A 6,372-nucleotide genomic window follows, 5' to 3' on the forward strand; every position below is an offset into this window, starting at 1 on the left:
ACGTTTCTTATGGCTCCAGGAAGCATGATACACACTCAAAGATTCATATATTCACAGTGAATAATTTATTATAGCATTTTTAGGTGAACGATTTTCGGTTTCGGTTTCGGAACGCCGAGTTGTACAGTGACGTCACAGAGGGGGAAGATCAACTTCTTCGCTTGGTCACGTGGGCCCACAAAAGTTGTGACGCACCTACTGCTGCATCGTCTGCTTTCCCACACACGTGCTGACCAGCGCATATGAAAACAAACAACTGCACGTCTAGTCCCAGCAGCTCGGATTCTGACAGATCTGATTCCAACGAGTGAGGACATCGACTATTTTTTTGTTCGCACGCTAATATCGCCTTCGCGAGTTCGCGTGAGGATGCGAAACACTTTGCAAAATGCCAGTAAGCATCGCTGCGCCGCTCTACCCAAGCTGCGCCCACAACCGGTGTCACACTTCGCTGCCGTGCAGCAGTACCTGAGCGCTGCTTGGGATGGTGTACAAATATCACAAGAAAAGACAAGATCGCTTTGTTATCAGAACTGCCAGCTATACTCGAGCAGCGACAAAGCATGTCTGCTTATGTTGGGAGCTTTCGGCAACGGCACCGCTCGCGGGCGCTCCGGGCGACGAGCTCTGCTGCTGCCTGGCTGCCGTGGTCGTCGCTAGGCCTATAGCCTGTTTAGCAAGCGGCCGGCGCTTCGGAAGTCGCCTGCGCTATAATAAAAGGCCTACTTTTCACAAATAGCTGTAGTGTTAACAGAATCATCTCACAATAAAATAATAGTATGGTCAATCTCCTCGACGCCTTCGGCAGCGGAGCTAGCGGGCGCCAGGCGAGCTGGACCCCGACGTCGCGCCAGCGGCAGCTGCTAGGCGCGGTTGTGAGAAATTTGCGCATATCACAGTTGTTACCTCTACTAGCAGCTCAGTATTGGTCAGCGATCCTCAAAAATGACACTTTTTTCACATTTCTTGTCCCATGGTTTATTATTTACGTCAAGAACACTCTTTAGCTCGCTTTCGGCAGACGGTATCCAGGCTGACCTACCGGCCGGCAGACTCGGCGTACTTCACGTCCGCACAAGAAAATACAAAACAGCCATGCTACCAGAAAGGATGCTTTCTAGATTCGAGATACGACAGCATGACTGTGCTAAAAGTGGATCTTTCGGCAGCGACACTGCCTGCGGCAACGCCGGCTGGCGACCTGCGCGCTGGTCCCAGACTGCCCTAGTCGTCGCTAGGCCTAGCTGCTTTCGCATATCGACTCCGCAGCTGAGGGCGCTTCGGGACTGGCCAGCGCTCAGAAACGTGCTCCGCTCGGCACCCCTTTACTGTGAACTCGTCCCATAATAAAAGATATTCTCGATTTCCACGACGTCTTCAGCAACAGAGCTAGCATACGGCAGGCGAACCGCACCAGGTAGCAGCAGCACAAAACCGGCTATGGGATGAAATTTGCTTGCATCGCAGTCATCACTTCTACCAGGAACTCGGTATTTGACAACGATCGTCAGAAACGATGCATTTTTGATATTCATATATCCCAGGGTTTGCTATGAACGTGAACAAACAATACTATCGCGTTCTTCAGATGCCGGCGTTCGGCACGAAGACTGGCGCAGGCCGCCCGGCTCCAAGGAGTGCGCCCTATGTCATCATGACGCTGCCGCTCTCCGCGCTCGCATTGGCTGCCGCTTCCCGTTGTTGTTGCCGCGAGCGGCCCGCCGTTGACATCTAGCAGGCCGGACGCAGGCAACGAGCTGCAATCGGACGTTGCGACGCTGTTCGCAACGGCGCGCCGCAAACCGAGCAAACGCGGCTCGCTGGTGCGTCGACTGCGCTCACGCGGCTGTGCCCCGCTCATCGTACGTCACTGTATTTTGGTATGACGTCACTAAAACTTTATTTTTCTACACCCCTTGTGACGTCATGGTTGATGGCGCTAGCGATGGGTCTAGATCGGTGAGAGTGAGCATTTAGGTAATCTTTGGAACCGAATTAAAATATTTTTTAAACGTTTGTTACGTCCAACACCTGGCTGTGACTGCCCTTGCATACATAGGAATCCCATAGCAGGCTTTTTATAGCTTCAAAATTTGGTGTCTCCACCCCTTTAATAATAATCAACACTGCGATAAGAACGCGACATGTGGATCTTATGTCGCATTTAGTAATCATTACATATCTGATTCCTAAGATACCGTTATGTATCGGTGAATGATATGCGGAGATCCGTGCAGCGCGGCTTCTGTAGTTGTCATGCAGATCGTAATTTTGCCAACTCAGATATGTTTCAAGTGATATTCCAGGTCTGTGCTGATTACCACTGACATCACAGATACTGCGGAAATCCGTGCAGCGCGGCTTTTGTAGTTGTCTTGCAGGTCGTAATTTTGCAAACCCAGATATATTTCAAGTGATCTTCCAGGTCTGTGCTGATTACTCCTGACATCACAGATACTGTCTTAATTGTGCCTGAGTTTCTATTATTTTAGAATTCCGGTCTTTTTGTCCAATAATTGTTGCATCTTGGAATACAAAAGAAACCATGGCTCCATGGTTTGAGGTGTGCAAAACTCAGTGCAGTCGTGATAAATGTACGAAGGTACGCAATATCGTGAACACAGGGGCTTACAAAGCCCTGCCATAAGACCCCTTTCTATTTCTTCATTCGTTTTATTTTAATCATCATTACACACGAATAAAAATACGCAAGTGTGTGGCCAACGGTAATTAGCGGGTCCACTTGCAAGGGTACATGTCGCAGAGGCAGAATCACACATTAAAAAAGCGGAGAGTTTCATGCCAAATATGTGAAACTCTCCATGCATACCACGGCTCAAGCCTGCAGGTTAATTGCGCCAGTCTCAGAAGTGAACCAGCCCTAGCAGAAGCCAGAGTTTGTGGCGGGCATGGGCGTCCGGAGGGGGGGGGGGCAAGGGGGGGCGGCTGCACCCCCCTGGAAAATCACTCACTCGAACCGTGAGTGATGGCCGCACGCCAGGGGCGGTGGTGCGCTCAGCCAAAAGGGTGAAAGCAGCCCCGCTTCCACGCTTTGGGGCACATCTGCGAAATGCCGCGTTCGGGCGCGCACCGACCCGCCGTTTTCAAACCACGCCATCATTAGTTCTACAAAAGGGCGACCTGTTGCACACATGCAGCGGCACCGGCGAGCATGTATTTCGAGCCGTCTTGAGATGGGTGTCTGTTTCTTTGATCTCTAGAGAGATAGCGACATGGAGGCAGACAGTGCACAGGACATGTTGTTCTCGCCTTCGTCGCTCGCTATAATCAGGATACGTTCGTACGCCGGCCACCGATGAATTCTTTAGGAGGGAGGGACAAATCACCCGTGTCCACCCCCGCTTTGTCGGGCTGCTCAGGGGCAAGCGGGGGCGATGTGTTGGCGCCGCCGCCGCTCACTGTCTCCTCCGATACGGGAGAGCGCAGTTCGGTAGAAGCGCCGCTTTCAGAATCTTCGGCAAAGGGGATTAGCTGCTTTTGTTCACGGCGACGCAGTCTCCGGAGGCGCCCCCACACCAGCGTTCCTTGCGTCTTCTCCGAAAACCAGCGCCTTTGGTCAACGCAGCCCGATGGCGCCTGCCTGGCTCGCCTGTCACCTCTGGCTGGGCCTCAAATCCCAACAGGGCCCATGTACTGTGCGATGTCAGTGCATGGTAAAGAGACCCAGGTGGTCGACATTATCCGGAACTCTGTACTACTCCGTCCCTCATAGCCTGAGTCGTTTTGGGGCTCTGAACCCCATAAAAATACAAACAAATTTTCCGACCGGAGTGGCGAGTGTCCCTTCCCCTCGGAAGTCGCGCGGCGTTCCTTTCACCCTCAAAGTGCGCATTCGGGGATATTCCCTAGCACGTGTGCGCGCCTCTGTGTTTGTGCTTCGGCGTCTTCAGTGGCCGGTTGTCAACGAAGGTGAGAACAACCACGACAGCGGACGAGAAAACGACGATCGGCGAGCAGTGTGTGTGCGGTTGCTCGACTGTGCGGATGCGCGAGCAAGATGGAGCGAGGTGTATGAAGCGGCGAGCGTGCATTTATCTTGTAAATAAGTTTTCGTTGTATATATAGTCATCTTTTAATTTCAACATACGCGTTCAACCGTTTTTCCAATCAATGTGTATGATGAGTGTGCACCGAGAGCGTGTAATGAAGCACGGAAATGAATTTATCACCCGTGTAATTACGCAATTCGCCCGGAAAAATCCGAGGCGCCTACAGTTGCTGTTCAAGGAAGACTGACGAGGGACTGTAGTTGCGTGTTTGTAAACATATTGTGCTGTGTGCTGGTCATCAATCCGGGTGAGTCGAGAACCCGTATGCAGCAAGACTGAGCACTCTTCTCCACAAAGTGACAGTATCTTTTTGCATTTTTTAGTAATTTTAATTGTTTCTTCGTTGATAAACTCCAATATACCTCTCCTAGCCACGCTTTAATTTGCTGTTTGTAATTTTTCTTTCATGTGTGTATTTCCCTTCTTTTTTATTTATATATAAATAAATGAATTTACTCCGCAAATAGCGCCTTTTTGCTACGAACATACCCCCCCCCCCCCCTCCGGCGCCAAGAACCAATGGAGCCCCCCCCTGCAAAAAATTCTGCGGACGCCCTTGGTGGCGGGCAGCACAAAAGTCAAACTTAATAATGAATATAACTAAGGAATGCCAGTACCCCTTGAAAGCTCCCATAACATTTCACTTTTAACCGTTGCATGAGGACGACATATGTCTGGGTACCATTGAGTGTTATCACACACGCGCGCGCGCGCACACACACAGATGAGTTTACGCTCAATTGAGCAAGTTTAAGCCTTAAAAAGAACACTGGCATAGCTACGCCAGCCTTCGCCGGACTGCTCCCGCGTGCGTCTCGAGGCGCCGACCAGCGCCAGCCTTCGCCGGACTGCGCCAGCGAGCGTATTGCTGCGCCGGCCAGCGCCAGCCTTCGCCGGGCTGCGCCCGCGTGCGTCTAGCTGCGCCGGCCAGCGCCAGCCTCCGCCGGACTGCGCCCGCGAGCGTATTGCTGCGCCGGCCAGCGCCAGCCTTCGCCGGGCTGCGCCCGCGTGCGTCTAGATGCGCCGACCAGCGCCAGCCTTCGTCTAGCTGCGCCGACCAGCGCCAGCCTTCGCCGGGCTGCGCCCGCGTGCGTCTAGCTACGCCGACCAGCGCCAGCCTTCGCCGGGCTGCGCCCGCGTGCGTCTAGCTGCGCCGACCAGCGCCAGCCTTCGCCGGGCTGCTCCCGCGTGCGTCTAGCCAGGTCTAGCTGCGCCGGCCAGCGCCAGCCTTCGTCGAGCTGCTCCGGCCAGTGCCAGCCTTCGCCGGACTGCGCCCGCGTGCGTCTAGCTGCGCCGACCAGCGCCAGCCTTCGCCGGGCTGCGCCCGCGTGCGTCTAGCTGCGCCGACCAGCGCCAGCCTTCGCCGGACTGCGCCCGCGTGCGTCTAGCTGCGCCGGCCAGCGCCAGCCTTCGCCGGGCTGCGCCCGCGTGCGTCTAGCTACGCCGAGCAGCGACAGCCTTCGCCGGGCTGCGCCCGCGTGCGTCTAGCTACGCCGACCAGCGCCAGCCTTCGCCGGACTGCGCCCGCGTGCGTCTAGCTGCGCCGACCAGCGCCAGCCTTCGCCGGGCTGCGCCCGCGTGCGTCTAGCTACGCCGACCAGCGCCAGCCTTCGCCGGGCTGCGCCCGCGTGCGTCTAGCTGCTCCGACCAGCGCCAGCCTTCGCCGGACTGCGCCCGCGTGCGTCTAGCTGCGCCGACCAGCGCCAGCCTTCGCCGGGCTGCGCCCGCGTGCGTCTAGCTGCGCCGGCCAGTGCCAGCTTTCGTCGAGCTGCGCCCGCGTGCGTCTAGCTGTGCCGACCAGCGCCAGCCTTCGCCGGGCTGCGCCCGCGTGCGTCTAGCTGCGCCGGCCAGTGCCAGCCTTCGCCGGACTGCGCCCGCGTGCGTCTAGCAGCGCCGACCAGCACCATGCTTCGCCGGGCTGCGCCCGCGTGCGTCAAGCTGCGCCGACCAGCGCCAGCCTTCGCCGGACTGCGCCCGCGTGCGTCTAGCTGCGCCGGCCAGCGCCAGCCTTCGCCGGGCTGCGCCCGCGTGCGTCTAGATGCGCCGACCAGCGCCAGCCTTCGTCGAGCTGCGCCAGCCTTCGCCGGGCTGCGCCCGCGTGCGTCTAGCTGCGCCGGCCAGTGCCAGCCTTCGCCGGACTGCGCCCGCGTGCGTCTAGCTGCGCCGACCAGCGCCAGCCTTCGCCGGGCTGCGCCCGCGTGCGTCTAGCTGCGCCGGCCAGTGCCAGCCTTCGTCGAGCTGCGCCCGCGTGCGTCTAGCTGTGCCGACCAGCGCCAGCCTTCGCCGGGCTGCGCCCGCGTGC

Source organism: Amblyomma mixtum, chromosome 2 (genome assembly GCF_055824585.1).
Source record: "Amblyomma mixtum isolate Tamu chromosome 2, ASM5582458v1, whole genome shotgun sequence".
In the NCBI taxonomy this organism is placed as follows: Eukaryota; Metazoa; Arthropoda; class Arachnida; order Ixodida; family Ixodidae; genus Amblyomma; species Amblyomma mixtum.